Source organism: Corvus cornix, chromosome 4 (assembly GCF_000738735.6).
Source record: "Corvus cornix cornix isolate S_Up_H32 chromosome 4, ASM73873v5, whole genome shotgun sequence".
In the NCBI taxonomy this organism is placed as follows: domain Eukaryota; kingdom Metazoa; phylum Chordata; class Aves; order Passeriformes; family Corvidae; genus Corvus; species Corvus cornix.
Window position 1 is genome coordinate 26,831,654 of NC_046334.1, and position 21,025 is coordinate 26,852,678.

The following is a 21,025-nucleotide window of genomic DNA, read 5'->3' on the forward strand; positions in this document are numbered from 1 at the left end:
TTAAACAGGATCCCCTAGCCCCTGAAAAAAAAATAGGAAAAAAATCAGGTCAGTTGTTTCAAGACCTTCACTGTTAGGCAAGCAAGGACGTTTGTGTAACTATAAAAGTACTTGTGATCTGAAAGACAACCTGCTACCGATTGCAGAGCTCAATACTTACATTAAATTTTGCTGCAGATTCACATGCTGCTCTTTCCTTCCTCTACCTTGTTAGTCATTTTGGGTTGAGCCTTTTCTCATCTACCAATTTTTTTCTGTTTTAGGGTCTGTTAGCTGCAAAACAATGTTTCATGAAAATATCCTACAGATATAACTTTGTATTTACAGATCTTTGATTTTTTTATAAATAACTGTTCTGGCATACCAGTAAGCATGAAAAGTATAATATAGTAGCCTGTCAAATCAGTATCAAGAAATACATGGTCCTCTGTGCTGATTTTGACATCTAGGAAATAATGTTTAGAACAAAGTAATATTGGATTTTAAAATATATACAATTAGATTTATAGAAAGGGATTCAACAGCTGAGGTTCATTTGACAGAATAGCTGGGGGTTTTTTTTGCCTTTATTTCCCCTATTCTCTCTCTCTTTTTATTGACAGCTTAATTTATAGGTTATGTGCTATGCAACACCCGTATTCTTTCTTCAGATTATGTTCAGAGCACACCAGCTCCCTTCACTTTGTCAAGAACATTTCCTCATCTTCTTTTTTCAGTGTGCTGAGTGCTATACATAATTATCTACAGCGCTGCAGTGATTTGAGAGCGCTTTTGGAACAGCATACTTTAAATACATATGATTTACTTTAATTACTTTGTGTCAAATATAAACACATTCCTACAGTGTTAACACTAATGTTAGCTGTGCTGAGCAGGTTAATCTGACTTTTGGCTGTTAATGGATACAGTTGTACAGATGCTGAAGATAGAGAGGGCACCAGGGAGTCAAAGTACCTCAGAAGTGTTAAAGGACATATGACACTTACTTGTGGGGAACTTGTCGTACCTACAGTGTGGGGGTTACAGGCCCCAAGCTGCTCTTCGGGCTATGCAACTTCAGGATAGTAGAGGAATGGTAGGAGATTAGGAAAGTCTGTGACCTCATGTCTGCTCCAATGATTTCTCTGGGCACTAGATCACCTTGTGCTTCGGGCAGGGGAGAGGGCAATGTGTCATAGCAAACAAGTGGAGATGGATTCAAAGCAGCCCTCTGAGAACATCCTGTGAAGTGCAGCCAGCGCCCGTCTCTGGGCTCACTCCTAATGCCTCACACACAACATCACTGACTGAAGCCATCTGCAGCCAATGAATGTTACCAGGCTGTGCATGTAGACACACATGGGGCTATACACGTTTAGTTGTTCATAAAAAGACATTGTTTTTGTATGTGTCTGTTCTTCCCAGCAAGAAAATCAGCTTTTGGTTTTATTAGCTTTGTCCTCAAGGTGGCTCTTGGCTACGCTGGGCTCTGTGCTGTGTACCTGAGTTCCAAGCTGTTCAATCAGGGCTGGACTTGGGCTGTAGCTGCATAATTAACTGAAAAACCTAACACTGGAGATGTCATTTAAATGGAAGCTAGCTATTAAGAGCTGTATTTTTCTGCGTGTTGCCCTGCTTTATAGTATCTCTGTTAGGCTGCTATTTTTCATGCGTTTTCCATATGTTGTTACTTTCAGGTCTTGCTTCATCCCTCTGGAAAAAGGGGTCTTAAGGGATTTCTTAGGATCTATCTGGCTGGGGATAATCTTTAGCTACAGCAATGCTTTGCAATTAGGTGCATCAGAACTTAAAGGTATTACTGGATTAAGGATGAGTAGGATATATTAACTTAATTTTCAGTATTTAGTATTGAATGGTGGGATTTTAGGAATGCTCATATTTAGAGCTTCTGGGAGTGGAACACAGTCTGTAATTTGTCACTGTGTTTGAATCTTTAAGCAGCATGCGTGTCAAGGCTGCTCTCATTGTTACTTTGGATTCCTTTTTCTATCTGTGTCTATCATAGAATGTCCTAGGTTGGAAGGGACCTTAAAGATCATCTAGTTCCAACCCCCCTGCTGTGGACAGAAGGCACCTTTCATTAAACCAGGTTGCTTAGAGCTCCATCCAACCTGACCTTAAACATATTCAGGGATGGAGCATCCATAACTTCTCTGGGCAACTTGTTCCAGTTTCACAGTAAAAAATTTCTTCCCAACAACCAACTTAAACCTACCCTCTTTCAGTTTGACTCCATTTCCCCTTGTCCTATCTCTACGCTGTCTTGTAAGAAGTCTCTCCCCATCTTTCTTGTAGGCTCCCTTCAGGTACTGGAAGTCCACAGTTAGGTCACCCCAAAGCCTTCTGTTCTCCAGGCTGAACTGCCGCAGTTCTCTCAGCCTTTCCCCACAGGAAACATGATAGGCTGTATGACCATAATAGACTTTTCCACATTGCTACTGTATTGATTGTTGAGAACATGGGTTCCTCTTAAAACTTTTTTGACCGAGTATTTGCATAGGTTTGTGCATCTGTGTTAATTGCATTGCGAATGAACTGTGATTACAGTCTCCCTTTGACCTCCAGTGCAGCAAAAGTAAACAGAAAATTTGTTGGTAATTGATTAGACCTTTTCAGTTTGACAAAGGGTTCTGTATGTGTTTTAAAAGGGAAATTCCTGCTGCATAAAAACCATTTCTGCTGTTCTGGCAGCAAATGCTGAATCCACAATGACTTGTTCTTTTCTGTCTTCCAGGCTAGAATAATGTATACTCTTATTTTCACTTGGATTGCAGAAAGGATATGTAATGCAGTAGTTTCTGGCATGACTTCCAGCCATTTTCCTGCAACATCCTCTTAAAATATGTGTTTTATAAGGATACATAATGCAGATGAAAAGCTAATATTTTGATGGAAGTGGACTTAGAAAATTTTAGAATAAAGTGAATTTTATAGAAATTAAACACCCAGTACCACCTTCTTAAAAAAAAAAAAAGAAAGAAGTTACGTAATTGAGGAATCTGCTTTTTACTACTTAGAAAGCAGTCTATTTTCCTCCTTTTGCAGGATTAGCAGCATTTGTGTGAACCAAACACTTCGTGTTTGAAAGGGTGAATATTTTGTTTCTTCTTACTTAGCATCCCGTACTGTTCCCTGAATCATGTTGTCAGAAAAAGGATTCTAATCCTCTTTTTCTCTAGGCTGAAGTGGTACTACAGGCTCCAAAAATATATCATATCTAAGAACATCTAAGAGCTGTTAAATACGTCAGATTAATATCCAAGTTTATTTTATTTTAGTTTAATTGTCTTTGGGGTGTGTGGTTTCTGAGATGGGGACTCATCTTTGTTGCCATACATAGCACTGTGGCACTCCCATCCAGAACAGGGCCTTTGGGAGCTTTTGCACTACAAGTCATATTAGTCTTCATTGTTTTCTTACCCTGATTATTGCCTCTTTAAAGACTAACATCCTCTTATATCTTCCCTGTACAGTATAGGACGAGCCATATTGTTAATGATTTATGTGAATGATATTTTTGTTTGTTTGTTTGTTTTTTTCCACACAGTGATGCTTTCTTGCCACTTACTCCCCGTATTATCTGCTATTCAGAAATGCTTTCTTCATGTGAATGGTCATTCTTTGTACTTAAGCAGTTTCCAAAGGAGCTGTTAGCAGGAGCTGAAGGCATTTTTGTTGGATAATATATTTTTGTCTGCTTCATGCCAGCATTTTGCAGGGTTGGTTTTTGTTGGTTTCAAGGATTACTCCCTTGAAACAGATCAAAATGAAAAAAGTCTGAAAACTGCTGCATCTCTAGATTAAAGTAAGATTTCTTAGGTATGAAATAATGTCTTGTTTATTAATAGAATCAATTTTCAAAGTTAAACAAGACTCTGATCTTCCTACTTACTGTGGAAATAATGTCTTTTACAAACAAAGTGCTTTAGGTCCTATTGAGCATTTCTCACTTGAGTTTTTCGGATGTGAAGGACAGCTTGATGAGTGAAAGTATAGCTGGGCTAAGGTTACTAGAGGTGTTAATGAGGATTCATGTTTTCATCTATTTTTCATGTCAACTTTTTAATTTAAGCAGGGAGCATAGTTCATATATTGAAATATATTTGCACAATTCTTTTTGAAGTGAACTGCCATTTATGCATAATTTTCCTGCAAGGAAGGGAAAAATCTGGTATTTCACTACAATAAGTTTACTGAACTTCAGAGAATGGAAAATGGATTTTAGGTACAACTTAGCCATTTTAAAAATAGCAGCAAAAGAAATTTTAGTTTTGAGTTAATTTTGTTTTTCCTGTGGTACCTTTACAGCTTGACTGTCTCAAATCCAAAACTATTTCCTTCTGGGTTGGTCTTACTTCCTTCCAGGTACTCCTAGGGTATTGAAGGCCTTCCGGATAAACAATAGCACTTCATTTTGGGAGCTGCCAATCTTCTCCCCCTTTCCTTTAATTGATCTAATTCTTACATAGTGTGTGCTAAATCAGATCATTTGGACAAGGTTTAGCTTCTGTCTTTACAAAACAGTATAATAAACATCAGTACAAAAGGAAAAGTGATTTCATTGTAAGGAGGGCAGGCGCTGCTAGAATGGTTTGGGCCACCCACTTGTCTAGGTCATTGTCCTTTCTGACAGTGACACTGGATCTGCTGCCTAACAGAAAAGAGCAAGAAATCCAGCAGTTGAGGAATATCGTTGACCTGCAGAAAACGTTCACCTTATTCCATATAAGCTGTTGACACCCATCTTGAAGCAAGAGGTCTGAAGAGCCTTTCCAGAACTTGTTTGAATGTATGTTTCTGTGATTGTTACTTGTTTAGCATTCAGGCAGGTTTATTCTTCCTTTTTACCAAGGCCTAACAGGAGGAAATAAACCATATGCTCTAGTTCACTGGTATGAGTGCCATGTGATGCTTTTACATTTGGAGTCCATGGTGATCAGATACGCTTACTTTCTGGAGCATTATGAGGAATATCAGCTTTCCTTTGGGAATGCTGGGGCAATTGTTCTTCCAGTCTTTGGAAAGATATGGGCAAAAGATACTTGTGGCACAGACCTAGAACATAAAGTCTACCATTTTGGTGGCCCTCATCTAGAAGCTCTAGCTCTATGGATTTTAAATCTCATCTTCTGTTTTTTAGAGAATGTTATAATGATAACTATCTTGATGTATTTATAAATGTTTCGTTTTTAAAAATCTCATTTAGTGTGTGGTCTAGTTCCTACTTCCCTCTTTGAAGAAAGTGCACAGGTTTCTTAGCAAGCCAGGAATTAAATGCTGTCTTCTCAGTTCTGGCATGGTCACATTTCAGTTCTATTTCACACTTCCTTTTTCTCTCATCAAGAGGAAAGTAGATGAAACAGTCCTCTTTTTGTTCTAGATGTTGTGCCATACTTGGTGTGCACTTCTGCTGTCTTTCTTCTTCAAGAAGAGCTGTTCTTGATCTTTAGAATGTGGACATAAAAAGTTTCACCTCAGTGAAAAGGAAGTTGCACTTTGGTGGTACTGCTGGGATCACTGGTTCTCTTTCTACTTTCCAGCCCTGCATTATTATTTCAAGACAATGTATCTTGATTTGAGCACTGTGCTCAAATCTGGTATAGCACAATTGACTTCTGGAGTGGTGATTTAATAGCTTCCATGGCATTTTGTTATTCCAGGTTTTATTCAGGCGAAGTTTGTTTTTTATTACCTCTCTGATTACAGAAGAGCTAAATGGTTTATGGGAGCCTCTAAAGCAATTCCGAATTCTGAAGTTTGTGGTTTATACTCCAGTATAATTCTGGGTGATTTATATTATGCATGCAGTGTTTATTGCTTTGTCAGTACTCCATTTTGTTGCTCATTCCCTCGGTTTCTTTTAGGTCCTTCTAGCTTCTGCTGTTTTTTCTCTGGTAATTAAATAATTTAAATATTTCCTTTAGTGTGGTGGGTTATTTAACACAAGTTGCAGTGTATTTTATCCTAAAGGAAACAAGTTATTCTAGCTTTTAAATGTCTGAAGTATTTTGGTTCTGACTCCATAACTTCATAATTTCTTTAAACTCTTATTGAGGGACTTGTGAAAGGATTTATGGGAACTCGTGTGTACGTTCTGCTGTCTGAAGTCCATTTCCATGCCTTAGTGTGCTTGGATTTCTTCCTATTGTAATTTCAGCTCTGGATGCTCGTTTCATAGGGCTTAATTTTAGGATAATGAGAGCTTGTCTCTTTCCTCCTGCTCCATATTTTAGAGTTAAGTGCTATTAACATTATCTTTCCTTTAAGCTTAATGTGTATCATGAAGTAGCTTCTTTGGAATGTGGGTGTCAGCCTACATCAGGCAACTTTTCATTTTTCTTTGTAACTTCAATTTAGGCAAGGAGTTAAAAGTCTGTAGTCTGTTGTGTAGGTAGTCAAGTAAGAAGAGGCGCTGTGGGATTTAGGATTGGTGCTTTTGTGAAAAGCATGGGTTTGATTTACACCATCCTCCTGGCAAGGTTTTTCACTCTTTTATTCCTTTTTACTGTTATAACAGTTCAGTAATATTTACTCTTCAAATGGAATCAAGCTCTTAAGTTGCCAAAGGAACAAATTATCTTTCAAAGTTTTCACAGAATACCTAAATCAAGTGTTTTGGTTTTCTGTTTCTCAGTTCTGCTGTTATATGGAGTTGTGGATGCTTTGAAATCTTTCAGAAACCTAATGTACACAAATTTATTTAGCCTATACTTCACACTGAAATTTTACAACATCAAATTGAAAAAAAGCATTTCCTCCCAGGGTTTGTTGTTATTCATGTGGACAGAATAACTAGTAAGATATCCATAGCTTGTAAGTAAAGAATCCAAAATATATTTTTCATGCTGCCCTAGGACAAATAATTGCAGAAACATGTAAGAAGCCTTTCTGTTTCCATAGTGCATCAGAGGACTCATCTTCTTTTTGTTTTGCCTTGAGCACGACCTATCTTATACTTTATTGATTTTTTTCCTTCTCTAAATGTTGATTAGGTAATTTAGTTCGTTGTTAAGTTGAGGCTTTGATTGTTCGGGGGTTTTTTTGTATATTCCATGTTGTACATTTTTGATTTTCATAGCAATTTCTGCCAGTCTTAAGACCAAATACAGTTTTGATCTCTACTACATTTTTCCATTTCCCATGGTTAACCTTCCTGGATTATTGTACCAAAATGGCCTTTTCACACTGTATACAAATATATCGCACTGCATGTGATAATAAGCCAGGTGCAGTGGCAAGAACTGAGTGGATGGAGAATGTTACATCACGTAATTTCTCATGTATTTGATTCTGTTTCTGAGTAGGATAGCCATGCTGCAATTTTAACTATTTTAATGTAGTTTTTGTGTATTATGCTTGATTCTTATACGTAATTTAGTCTGTAAGAAGCATAGAACTGTTATGAAAGAATTTTTAGCTAGCAGGAAAATTCCTGCATACAAAAGCTCCCATTGCTTTTATATCTTGTGCCATAGCTTCTAGAGCAGTCCTTGATACTTGTTTTCTTTATTTAAATATTGAAAGCGATGAGCCAGTCACAGCTGAAATCTGTGGAGTTTGTGAATTCATGGACAGAACATTTAAGATGATGTTTTTCCAGGTTTAATAGATGAATCTAAAAGAATGTTAATGTTGTATAATGAAAATACACTGACTAAGAAATGGGAGAGGCAGACAATCTCAATTTTGCTTTTTTATGCATGTGTTAGGACACAGCCTGCTTATGAGACTGCTTACTGTTCCCCACTGCCTCATTCAACAGGATGGATGACTATGCTCTGGGGAGGAATCAGGACTGCACAGTGTGGCTGTGCTGGGCACTCTTTCTGTACAGAGCTGCTGCACCACATTTGTTGTGGTGAGAGTGGGCTTGTTCTTGCCAGCTGAGAAGTGCTCCTGCCATGATGAGTAATGGGGACAGGATGCAATTTGAGTTCTCTGGAGACATAGGGCACCTTGTTGGGTCAGAAACTCTGTTTCCGCTTTAACTTTGCTACACGCGTGCTTGATGTAATTTAAGTTAAAGTGTAGGACTTTGCCAAGGAGTTAATACTTTTGAAATTTAAAGGGACTTCAAAATTCTGTCTTAGATCAGACAATTTATACTCAGGACTGTAACAGTGCTCTTTGGGTTTGTTTGAAGCTCTTTGCAACTTCCATGCCCCAGGTTTTGTCTTGCTCTTTTGCTGGGCTTGAAGCACACCGTATGTATTTGTCTTGGATATCCCATTTCACCCTAGGATGCTCTGGTATAAACTGATTGGTGATGTGCACTGGATTCTGCTGCTAAGTTTGCTCCTTCCAGCAGTTCCTATGTGGTTTCCCATTTATAAATAAAGCAGGTGTCGTGCAGATAAGATTTAGTTCGTTGTGCTGTCCTTATTCATAATACTGAATGCAGAGAGTGAGTCAGGGATCCTGTGAAAGTGTATGGTCATAGCGGAATGCAGATACATCCAGGTTGAGTTTAGCATGCGTGGAAAGTTAACCAGATATTGGATGGGAATGTGTTTTAATATAAATAGACCCCTGTAGCATCACCTTTTTTAGACTTTCCCCAGCATTCTCCTTTCTTCCTGTCCCTTATTTGCCTAGGTATCTACTTGCTTTTCCCTGGATCTGTGTGATCCTAGCTGTAGTCTTCAACAGTTTAGACAGATGGACTGGATTTATCAGGCTGGCCATCCTGGGCATTTTTTCTAAGTTTGAAATGTGGCAGAACTCTTGGCTCATTCAAGTCTCTCTTCTAAAATATATAGATATTAAAGTTTCTTCTCAGAGTAGAAGAGTTCTGTATTTTATTCAAATACACAAAATATTATATATGAGCTTTGTGGACAGCACAAAGACTCTTTGTCTTACAGATGTGGTGAATTTATAATTAAAAAAAAAACTAGATAAAAAAAAAGATTGAGATAAGCAAGAAGAATTTCAGCCTGAAGGATTCAAAGTTGGCAGAATTACAATTGGAAACTAGTGTTTAAATCATAGTTGTTAAGTAACCTTTATTTTCCTAGCAGCTATCAGAAATGCTACCAGCTCCGTCTACAATTGGTTTCTTGTAAAAAGTAATTTCTTGAAAGCTTCAGCTTGTTTGGCTTTCATGTGGTGCTGTGCTTAGACCACCTACCTTCAATTATTTCAAAATTAATTTCATGGCATAGAGAACTTCTATAATTTTAGACATATGTAATGGAAATGGAATTGACCTGACTTATTTGATGAGGTGGTCTGATTGTCAGATGCATGAGGCTCAGCTGCAGTTTAGATTTCATATGGCCATTGGTTAGATCGTTGTTTAATATACAAAGCTTTCCAGAGATGAATGAGGTACAAGAAGCTTATACTTAGTCTCATGTTACTTATATCATCACACAGGCTAAGCACCACAGTTCTGATGTGCATCCTTTGTGCCATGACACGAGGCCGGTGTCCAAACACTTGTTTGTGAGGCTATCCACACAACTTGGTCTGTTGAAGGGGCAGTACATGGAGGAGAGAAGGGAAGGGGAAGGAAGGTAATCTAAAGCAAATGGCTGTAACCTCTTCCTTATTGGACAGGTTACAGAGTATAGTTTGAACCTGTAAGAGACTGTTTTCTTTCTAGAAATGTTCCAGATAGCCCTCTACAGTTGACTGTGGCATCATGTGGAGTGTTAATGTGGAGTCTTAGTACATGTATCTCTACTTAAAGAGTGTCCCACATATAAGATTGAAATAGAACCGCATTGCTTCTGTTGTATTTTACATATGCTTTTTAACCCTGGAGAGAGTTTATGCTGTTTTATACTGGGGCTGCAGTGTATGGGAGTGTTGTAATTCTCATGTGCACACACATGTGCATGTGTGTTTAAATTATCAACAAAAATGAGGCACTTCTGCGTTAGGTAATGACAGTATCGTTTTTACGTAGTTGAAGTCACACGTGTTGTTTTACATTGGTGCATGAAGAGGCTTCTAGAAATATGCTTCTCTGATTGGGTATTTTAGTGCTACTGGTTTATGAACAAACTAAGACGCTTCTGGTAAAATAAGGAGCCATTTCACTGACTCATTCATTCAAGCTATCATAAGTAATATAAATACTGACTACTAAGTTTGAAATCACAGGTTTTGGAGCCTGGTGAACTTTTGTTTATCTTTCCCACTTGCAGGGGTGAAAGAAAAAGCAGTCTTGATGGCTTGACTATTTAAAAAAAAATTAAATTGTTTAATTAATTTTAAAAAAAATTACTTGTCAAATAAAAATCATCCCCAGCGTACCTTTACTTTGAATAGAATGTAGCTTAAAAATGGTAAAACCCAAACAAACTGAACTGTATTTATATCCTCCTAGGAGGTTGCAATAAGAAAGGAAAAATACCTACTTCCTTATTGTTTGTCTAATTTCCTAATTTATCACTGAAAGGCAAACAGGTGGTGTAGTGGACAGTGCTGATGCATGAACTTGAACTTTGTAGAATACAATATATTTTATATTGTATATGTAGCACTAACAAGAAATATTAAAAAAAAATTGTTCAAGTAGCTGGGTGTTTCAGTTTAATTTGTGTGGTGCCAATATATGGATCTGTAACGAAGAACATGGAAAATTTAGTCTAAAATGAAGAAAATTGGATGGAACTGTTTTTGAAAACCTTGAGTACTTTCGTTTGTTGCAAATGTCAGGCTCAACAGAAGATTTATTAGCTTCATTTCATGCTTTCTAACTATTCGTTGTGATCATTAAATAACAATCAAGGCTCTTTCTGTGTGATGAGAGATCACTTGTTATACTTCAGTTTTCACTGGGAAGAGTAAGTATTAGCATTTAAATGGAAATTGCTAATTTCTTCTTGCATATATCCTTAGGTCTCAATCCTGCCAGATGCTGAGCCACTCCAGTTATGATCCAAGAAAGTTTTGGGGCTAAGATGGGGTTTATTCAGACTTTTAAATGCTGCATGCTGAAGCAGGGCCACAATGCTTACCATATGTGGAAGGAAGATGGAGACCATTCCAGTGAAGGTCTCAGTGGGTGCTGTTATCCTGTGGGGCGTGATGGGTGACATGAAGGCAGTGGCTGTAGCCTGCATTTTGTGAGTAGACAAAGCCTTGTTCCAGATTTTATAAAATGCAGCAAGTTACTAGTAAAAGGTCTTTTTTGTGTGTGTGGAATTATTTTAGAAGTGTGATATGTGGGTATAAAGGAATAATGCAGGTCAAAGCAGTGTTTCCCATTGGAGTAATGAGCATGCAGACCCATTATTTTGCATTTTCTGTTTTCATTGTCTTCATGAACAAAGAAACATGGTGGGTTTTTTCTTTAAAAATTGAAGTTAAATTTCTGAGCTGTAGAGAGTGTGGTTGAGCTTTTAACTAACTTTGAGCTTTTAAATAACTAACTTTTAAATAACTTTTGGTTATTTATGAAAGTGTTGTGTTAAGGTATGAAAAGGCAGAACTTGCCCTTCAAACCATATGTGTTGATGTGAGTCAGCTTCTTTTTGTCTGTCCAACATACTTACTAGCTGCAAAATGTTTGGCTTGGTGCTCCCTGTAGAAATGGGGCCTCACATGTCAAATCCTGGGATTAACATGGGATCTCTTTCCTCTTTAGCTTTCTCCCTCCTGCAGTCACTGCAGTGCAGTTTTCCTCTTTGGGCATGTGGCTCTTCATAGTGGCATTGGCAGGAACCTCTGACAATTCAAGGGCATACCACAAGCTTTGAAAATCATCCTGTGTTTATTTCTCCTTACTCCAAGCAGCACAAGGGGGACACAGAACAACAGCTTTCTTTCTAACCATCTTTGGTCTCTTTTTGTATAAATGAACATTGCTGCTTTTTCTTTTTAAAGTTCAAGAGTTCTTTTTTTTTTTTTAAATTTTCTTCTCTCATGACTAGAGTTGTTATATCTAGGTAGTGGACCATTTCTTCTCATACCTATTGTTCATCCCTTCCTACTTGATGAGGCTAATTGCTGCTTTTTTGTTTGGGGTTTTTTTGGTTTTTTTTTTTTTTTAGTGCTTTTCCAAGGGAAGGAATAGGATTTTACTGTGTAGGAGGGCTATTGTCAGTCTCTTGTGGTTATATGATGAAGATTCTTTCTGAGCTATAGGAGTTTTCTCTGAAATCAGAATGAATTTGTCATTTGTACATGGCTGCGTATCAGACTTGCATAAAGGTTCAAAGTTTGTAATATAGCAAAAAATAACTTGCTATCAAGCTTTATGCTAAACGTCTGTGTAATATTTTTGGAGGTGATTCTAAAAAGCATGACCTCACTGGGAAATAAGAAGTCATCAGTGTCTTTGAAAATGCAACAGCCGTGGTCTTCCTTTATCTTTACATCTTTCATACTTGAAAGACTAACTCTGGCAAAAATGACTGTTTTTCAGGTCTCACAAGCCTGTTTGTTTCCAGTGTGCTTTAGAGATACTTCAAAATTACATTTTTTGTTATTTGTACCCAATTTAGTTGCATTTAATCATATGCTTCATAACTTGCCCCTGCAGTGCAATGCAACTGTTCTTATGCTTAAAAGAACTGCATGATTAAGTGTTTTACTTGCTTGGTAGCATTGAACAGTTTCTAATTTTAACATAATAGTTAATCTATTGGCAGTCTTGCACGAAGACAAAAGATTCTGAATTGGTACCACATTGTTAATGGAAATCTTTCATGCATCTGGCAAGCTATAATGTCAGTTAAGCAAAACCCTTTTGTTTTGGACATGCATTGATAAATCATACTCTGTTACGTTGCAACACTTACAGAACTAGAATTAGAAAACAGTAGACCATAAAGTATGTGTGCTATGCTATTGATTATCTCTCCAAAATAGTTAGTATGTATCTGAAACCTTTGTTTTCCACCATGCTTTTTCCTGTCCCTCAAAGACAGCTACACTTTTGTTCAGAGTAGAATAGTAGTTTTCAGTGCTAATTTAGAGACAGAGTCCTGAGACTTGTTATTGGTGTGTTGTAGATACCATTTACAAACATTAAAGGCATTTTACTCTTCCTTGCAACAGCTTACAGGCCCAAAACTTGGACAAAAGAGGTTTTATCCTGTGTTGCAATTCTTGTAGTCTAGTAATTTCCTTTCTATAACAGAAGTGGGCTGTGTCTGATATTTTATTAGTCTGAAATATTTTAAGATTAGGCTTCCCTCTTTATAGATAATAAGCTTATTTCTCTGCTGCTTTGTTTCAGACTCCACAGATCCTGCTGCTTTGGGTGACAAGTGTTTCCATTATGTTAAGCACTCATTGGACCATAGGTGGCTCATGTATTTTTCATTGTTGCATATATTAGTCCTTTAAACAGCTTGGGAAATGAATTTTGGCAACAGAAATTCTGGGATTAGGTCAGCTAAGTTTGATTTTTGAGGGCTGATCACAAGAAGCAAATAGCAGAGTTAGAGCCTAGATTAGAAGTGAGAAACGCAAGCTGTATCAGTGAACAAGAGCTATTGTATCAAATAAAACAAAATCAGCTCCCTCACATTTATCCAGTGGATAAAAGGAGCACAAAATACTTTCCCTTTCCTCTTTGAGGACATGGAAGAGAACCCGTGAGTAAATTCTTTCCTCTTCAGATCTCCCATGCTTCTATGCATGTATATGCTGGCTGAAGAGCACTGTGTCAATGAGCAAGCTGTTTTTAACTGTCTCCTTTTAGCACTTCATTGGGAAATTGTTTTCATATCCCCAGTCTTATTCCTCTGGAAATGGCAGTTTAGATAGCTGAGTCTGTGAGAGTTAGGAGAGCTTGGGTGTTAGGAGGTGTACCTAGGCTCTACAGAACATGGTGTGACGATACCTGTGCTAAGTCTGGACAAAGTCTTTAGAAGGAGAAATAAGATAGCAATGGTATTTAATTGACCTATAAATGTAATGGTCTATCTTTGCAAACCAACTGAAACTTCCCTTATTAAAACCTCAAGTGACTTATCTTTTATACAGTTATTCCAAGGAAGTTTCTACAAAGCTTTCCTTGTCAGTAACTGCTAAAAAGTTGCACTCATAGTAATTAAACTTGCAAGCACTGATCATCCTGACAAAGTCCAAACCTTGGAAAGAACAAACTGACAGCCAAGTTCATGTCACCGGGTCTCTCCCCCTGCACCTTCCTCGGTTCCCTGCAGTACCTTTGTGGTTTTCACAGATTTCACTTGGTTAGAAATTGCAAGAGGGCCCTGAAGGTGTTCTCTTCATCCCTTCTTCTTATTCTCTTTTCACTTTTCTGTTTGATACACCTTGTTTCTAGAGGATGTTCCTCTAAAAATTAGGCGTCTCTTTTGCCTTCCACAGACCATTTTACTTGCTGGCACACAGAAAAGACAGGCAGACCTGACAAGCCAGAAGACAACAATAGAGCTTGCCTAAGATTTGTAAACTACATGTTGATATATGCATATTATTTACAGCAAAATAGCAGTGGGCTTAATTAGAATCATTAGACAGTACTGTTACCTTGAAATTTCATAAAAATACCATTTTAGACAAAGGCAATAACTTTATTTCTGGTAGAAAGAAGTGCTGTTCTCTATGCTCCTGAAAATAGAGAAAGGAGCTAATGAGCATAGGAAGCTGGTGATACCAATCCAAAAAAATCTGTATTGCCTTGAATAATGATATTCATCAGTACAGGATTAGTATTTTCTGTGCTGTTTTTCAGAATGGTGAACCAAGAGTCTGTTTGGGAATAAACAGGTGCAGATATACAGATCTGAGGAAAACTTACAGAGTGCTAATGGATGTGTAGACTTTTTTGGTATCATCAGTCATTTGAATAACAAGTCTCATGTTAATCATGTAGTTGTAGTAGATAGTGAACTCATGAGATGTTTACTAATCCTAAAGTTAAAAGAAGTCTAAAAGAACCAGGCCTTCTCCTTTTTAAGAAAAATTCTTAAGTTGATCCAGTACCCTCAGTTTACTTTACATGTGAGCTGTGTTTTGATGGTTTTTGTCTGTTTCAGGGTTTCCTGGACATCTGAAAGATTGACTAAGACCTGTTAGTCATCATCATAGTAATTTGTTTACTGCTCTAGAGTGTCTCCACAGGTTATAGTCCTTTTTGAATTAAAATTAGATCAGATTATTAGAAACTAAATTAGATGTTAGGAAAAGGTTCTTTACCCAGAAGGTGGTCGGGCACTGGCACAGGCTCTCCGGGGAAGGAGTGACAGCACCAAGCCTGCTGGAGTTCAATAAGCATTTGGACAATGCACTCAGGGATGTGGTGTGACTTCTGGGGATGGTTCTGTGCAGGGGCAGGAGTTGGACTTGATGATCCTCGTGGGTCCCTTCCAGCTTGTGGTATTCTATAACAGAGATTCTGTAATGAACTTTGCCAGTGTGGGTCCTTCCCATGGACTGCAGTTCTTCAAGGACTGCTCCAGCACGGTACCCCCAGAGCCACAGCTGCCAGAAGACGTGCGGCTGTGTGGGCTCTCCACAGTTTCCTTCAGGGCGCATCCGCTTGCTGTGACGTGGGGTTCTCCATGGACTGCAGTGTGGATATCTGCTCTGGCACTGCAGGGGGAATCTCTTCTCTGGCACCTGCAGCACCTCCTCCCTCTTCTTTTTCTCTGACCTGGGTGTCTGCAGGACAGTTTCTTTCTCATGTTCTCACTCCTCTTTTAAAGCTGCTGTGCAGTGTTTTTTACCCTTTTTTAAGTGCATCAGCACAGAGACACACCAGCTGTGCCACTGATGGCCTCAGCTTTGGCCAGTGTTGGGTCTGTCAGAGCTGGCTCTGCGTGGCTGTGTCCAGCACAGGACAGCCCCATATCCTTTTTCAGAGAGGTCACCCCTGCAGCACCTCCTGCTACCCAAACCGTGACACATGCACACAGTCCAGGCTGGAAGCTAGATAGACAAAGTATCCTTTTGACCACATTAAGTTTGTTAAAAGCACTGTTAACTTCATCTCCCAAAATGAGCCTGTGTTATAATGATTGACATCTGCTGTGTACTGTGTATACAGTGCTGTCAGGCTAATTTGAAATACAGCCATCTGGAGTTTAACCTCAGTTATTTAATACTGCCCATTTCAGAAAGGCCCTTGGGTCCTTCGTGTGAATGTATCAGTCATTCTGCTTCTATGCAGCATGTGATTCTTCTGCAATTTATCATTTAAAAAAAAGTCATATTTATGTGAAGAAAGGTTCTCATCTCTTCTTTTTCACAGAAAAACAGCCTAAATTTGCAGATGGCTATCTTAATATTAAAACTTAAAATAATTGGGGCTAGTGTAAAAATAGGTAGACCTCCACTGACCCCAAACTGTGCAATTTACCTTTTCACATCTTACGTGTAGTCTTTTGGAAACATTTTTACAACATTAATTTTGGATTTTCCATTTTACATTCTTAACTGTCCTGGAAAATACTTTGCAGAAGTTAAGACATGAAATACTATTTCAATTTCTGTGATTTGAGCTTTCAAAAGATTGAATCCTGAATGTGAGTAATGATACTATTTACTCAATCTCTATCTGTCCTTGGAAGAAACATATATTACTCTAAAAAATTTAAATAGATCAGTTCTGCAATAATTAATGAGATTTTCTTGAGAGTTTTAGCTGTAATTAAAGACACAGTCTGTCATTATAAGTAGCATGATCGTTCAGCTCCTCAAAAATGACACTAATGTAGAATGTAATAGTAATTTGTCAGTGTGCATGAAGAGGAGCTATAATTTTACATTTAGCATTCAGCACATATGCATTTTGACTACTGTGAATTTTAGTAATTTCTATTGCATTATGCTTTGCAGTTTGGCAATAATTTAAAAAATGTATCTAGAATTCATTTGGCATTGCTGCAGTGATGGTTGTTAGTACTTCTGTAAGCAAAAACATCTATAATGTTGAAAGCAGAATTTTATGCTAATTAGGATAACACTTTCTATTTTAAAGGAAGCTTATATTCTCCCATATAGAGCAAATATAAATAAAGCTGAGGATATTAAGTATTGCATTTAATGGGTGAGGAAAATGTCATGCTGTGTGACTACTTACCAGAAGTTTTATTTCCTGATATTCTTCCTGCCCCAGTAAGTCTCTTAACATTTTCCAGAGGCTTCACAGCTAGTACTTCAGCTAATAATTTTTGGATTTTGGTATAACACCCAGAATAATAATTTAGAAGTTCACAAATATGCTTCTAAAATGTCCCTCCCCTCTTTCTCCAAGGGATATCACTTGGAAGTGATAGTTTCCTGTCTATTGTGATGTTTCCACATCCATTTTGTTTTTCAGGATTAGTATGTCTAGAGCCATTCATAATGGGTATATACTGTGATGCAGAAAGCACAGAGGGATCTGCCTGTGGCTTTTTCTGGTGCAAGAAGAGACCAGTGCATTTGCAGTGAAGGTGGGATCTGTTAAAATGTATATATACCAGCATGCCAAAACCAGTCCTAACCTGAGAAGCAAATTGTCATCTGAATACCTCAGATACCATTAAAAGTGCTGAAAGTGAAGTTTTTTTTCTGAGGTCCAGGTACAAGGGCTTAATGTGGTGCTGGCACTTGCGTTTTTCCTTTGTGCCAGTGTATCGTGTTTCTTTCTACAGTGGCATACTTTACCAGGAGGTCGCTCCTTTGCCCTGTGTTCATGTGTTAGGTCCGGTAAATTTGCTTCAAAGATACTCAAAAGTGTTAAGTCTAGGAAGATTTGTACAGGGGAGGTTTTTTTGCCTCCCTTTGGTTCAGGTAATTTAGTCTTGCTGCAGGCCATGTGCACAAACCAGTAAATTTGAATATTCATTACAAGACGATTGTAGTCAGTTTTTAAATCAGACTTAGGTGAGCTAACCCTTGCCCAGGGTGGTCCTTCTGAGAACATCATGGGCATGTCAAAGACATGATTGGGCATGTCAAAGACATGATTTGGCATGAGACTGTGTTGGAACCCTCGAGTAATAAGACTGCTCCATTGTATTCATGCCAGCATGCTGCATGATCTACAGAGGTATGTTTTTGAAAGGCTGCTGAAAAATGTCTTCTCAGTTCGGGCCTGCCTGTCTTGTTGCTGCAATGTTCTTGTTGTTTCTGATCGTTGATCACATAAATGCTTGTCCTGGTTTCCCATATTTGGTAGCTAAAGCAAGGAAGTGTTGTCAGGCTGTGTAGTTTAAATTGAAATTTGTTATAGGTCTGTTCAGAAAAGTCAGTTTAAATTGAAGCACTGAAGTGATTCAGTGATAGTTAAACTGATAGTTAAACAATTCTGCTTGATCTCATTTCTTCTTTCTTAGCTGTCACTTGCCCTTGGGTTTAACAGAGAAATTAAACTTCCTGAGAGCCAACAATATCTGAGATTCATTTATTACTGTTTCATTGAAGCTTACTCTCAAAGTTAATGGGTTTATGTCCTTTTCGTACTGTATAGTTTGAAGATCTGAGATCTGAACTCTGGTCTGGTGTCACAGAATTGCAGAAGCTCTCGGTCTGGAAGGGACCTCTGAAGAAAGTCCAACCCACCTGCTCAAAGCAGGGTTGACTGGAGCAGATTGCTTAGGACCATGTCCAGTCAGGTTTTGAAAAGCTCCAAGGATGGAGACTGCAAATTCTCTTGGCAGCCTGATCTAGTGTTTGATCATTCTTCCAGTTGAAAAAAAGTAAAAAAGATTTAGTGGCAACAAAGTAAGAACAAGTAGTTCTCTCAGTGTCTGAAACCAAATATATCTGTTGAATTTTTAAAATATATCCATGGTTGGTGCAGAAACTTCAAATTTGGCAGGTGTCTGTGCTGGATTCAGAGGTGTGCCTTTAGCTGCCCCTATGGAAGTTCACCTCAGTTTGAGTGACTTTAAGTTTCTGAAAATTTTCATTTACAAAACCTCCAAAGAACTTACTATCAGATTACAGCCGAAAGATGAATGTGTTACTGCTGCTGGAAATATTTGTTCCAGTTGACTTTCTGCAGGTACCAGCTATGCTCAGGAATATGCTAGCAGGTATCGAAATGGTGGGAAATTGGAGAAACAATGCAAATACACATCAGCAAGCTTGACCATGAGTTGTTAAAGACCTGTTCAAAATACTCACTCAATGTAAATAGGGTGCGTAGAGTTAAGTAGTTGCTAATGAAATGCTTTGAGCACTGAGCAAGGTGACAAAGCAGTTAACAAGGATGATTTTTTAAAAATTGCTGTTGTCAGATGCATATTCATTTCAAATTAAGGAAGCAATTAACATGAAGCAGTTAATGTCCTGTTGTATGTGCTGTGTAAATTCAAACTGGGTTTTAGTTGCATTTACTTTGCACTTCTTTCCTGATAAGAGCTTCTCTCTTGAAAAAAACCAAAACCATAACCAGCTGTGTAAGTTGTATTTCTGCGATTTCCCGATTTCTGCACTTCTCAAATAAAAGCACCAAGTGTTGCAAATGACAGTTGGTCAATCACTTAGTAACACTTCTCCAAGACTGCTGTTTCTTGTTCAACCTCTACTCTAGAAAACACGTGTAATCTGCTAGTGGGAAACTATATGATTAAAAGTTTGTCTGTAGCTTTGCTTTAATTGAACCAAACTCAAACTTGGTGAAGTGCGTATAGGAATGGAGGGAGGTAGGAAAATGGCAGAAATATCTTAAGGCTGAGTCAGGCATGAACATGCTCAGAAATGTCAGAATTGAAGTTGCACAGGTAACCTCGGTCCAGGTTGTAGTGGTGGTTTTTTTCTGTCCTTGCCAGTAATTGGGGCTCCATATATGCTGATAGCTCCAGATCTTAGTTAATGTAGAAGGAATTGTGTCTAGGGTATAAATCAATTGGTGAATGGTAAATTGTAGGATTTTCACTTTGATTTAAGATACAGCTGAAGTAAGAGCTATGGTGGGAAGCATCATCTCTTTTTTTAAGTAGCCAGGCTTTATAAGTATGGTATTGACAAAGGCTATTACACTGTCAAGGCTCCTGGTTTTGTCCCAGGCATTTTCGTTTACAAATGCTGATTTCAGCATTTGGAAGCATCACATTCTTCCCAATCCTTGCTCCAGGAAGCTGAAAGGCAGCTAAATATTGCCAGACTTCTCACCTAGATATGCTGAGTGGAAGTATGCCGTAGGAGAGTGTGGGGTAAAGGTTAAGTTTCTTAGTACTGGGAGACAACTTTGAAACAGTCCCTTAGCATACTCTGCTGTTGGCCTTCTTGAGCATGTCAGAAGAGCTAGCTGTAAGTAGGCAGTAGCATCCCTCTCTATATACTGGTGAAATTTAGTTTTAGCCCCCTCTCCTAATAAAGTGCTTATTTCTCTACTTCCAGTTTCTATTACAGGGTGAGATTATATAAAATACTGGAAAGTTCTGTCTTTTGTTGCTTCTTAGCATGAAAATTTAAAATGTCAGCTCCTTCATTGTGAAGACATGTTAATTTTTCTCATATTATTAGGCCTGGAAACAATTTTCTTTACTTTTTCCCTAACTCATGTTCCTTTGCCCTTTATCTTCTTTCCATTTCCTGCTCTGCTAGATTTGCTTTTTTTACAAGTTAGGTTTTAAAACACTGAGATTGTAGCAACAGTCCAGTTCAGTTCCCTGCTTTGGAAATACAAAACCTTTGAGGCCTTTGCTATCTCTCCTGTCAACACCTCATTAAACATAAGGGTTTTTTCGGTTTTGTTTGTTTTTTTTTTTTTCAGTATAGGGTAACTCTGGTCTGGTTCAGTCCTGTGGCCTTGGCACACACTATCAGTTACTAAGTATGGGTCTGCAGTGCATTCTTTAGAAAACTTCCTGAAACATCTCTGTGATGCACTTCAGGATTGCTACAGCATATGCACAGAACTGCAGGAAGTCAGGATTATGATTACTTTGAAAGCCCTCTCCAGATGTAGAATTAAATGCTTGTGTAGATACGCCAAAGTTCAGAAGTATCAGAGACACTTTTGTCAGCCTGTCTTGTACAGCCCACTGGTTAAACTCTTCTAGGTCACTGAGCTAGCCCAGACTTTTACGGCAATTGTACGGATTGGCATTGCCTTTGGCAGAAATAAGGGAAGGTGTTTCTTTGTGTGGCCAAATGTACT

At 38.2% G+C, this 21,025-nt stretch overlaps 1 protein-coding gene across 1 annotated transcript in view; it reads left to right on the top strand.

Annotated features, from left to right (window-relative positions):
- Positions 1–21,025, top strand: part of TNKS (tankyrase) — a 138,109-nt gene that overhangs the window by 32,678 nt on the left and 84,406 nt on the right.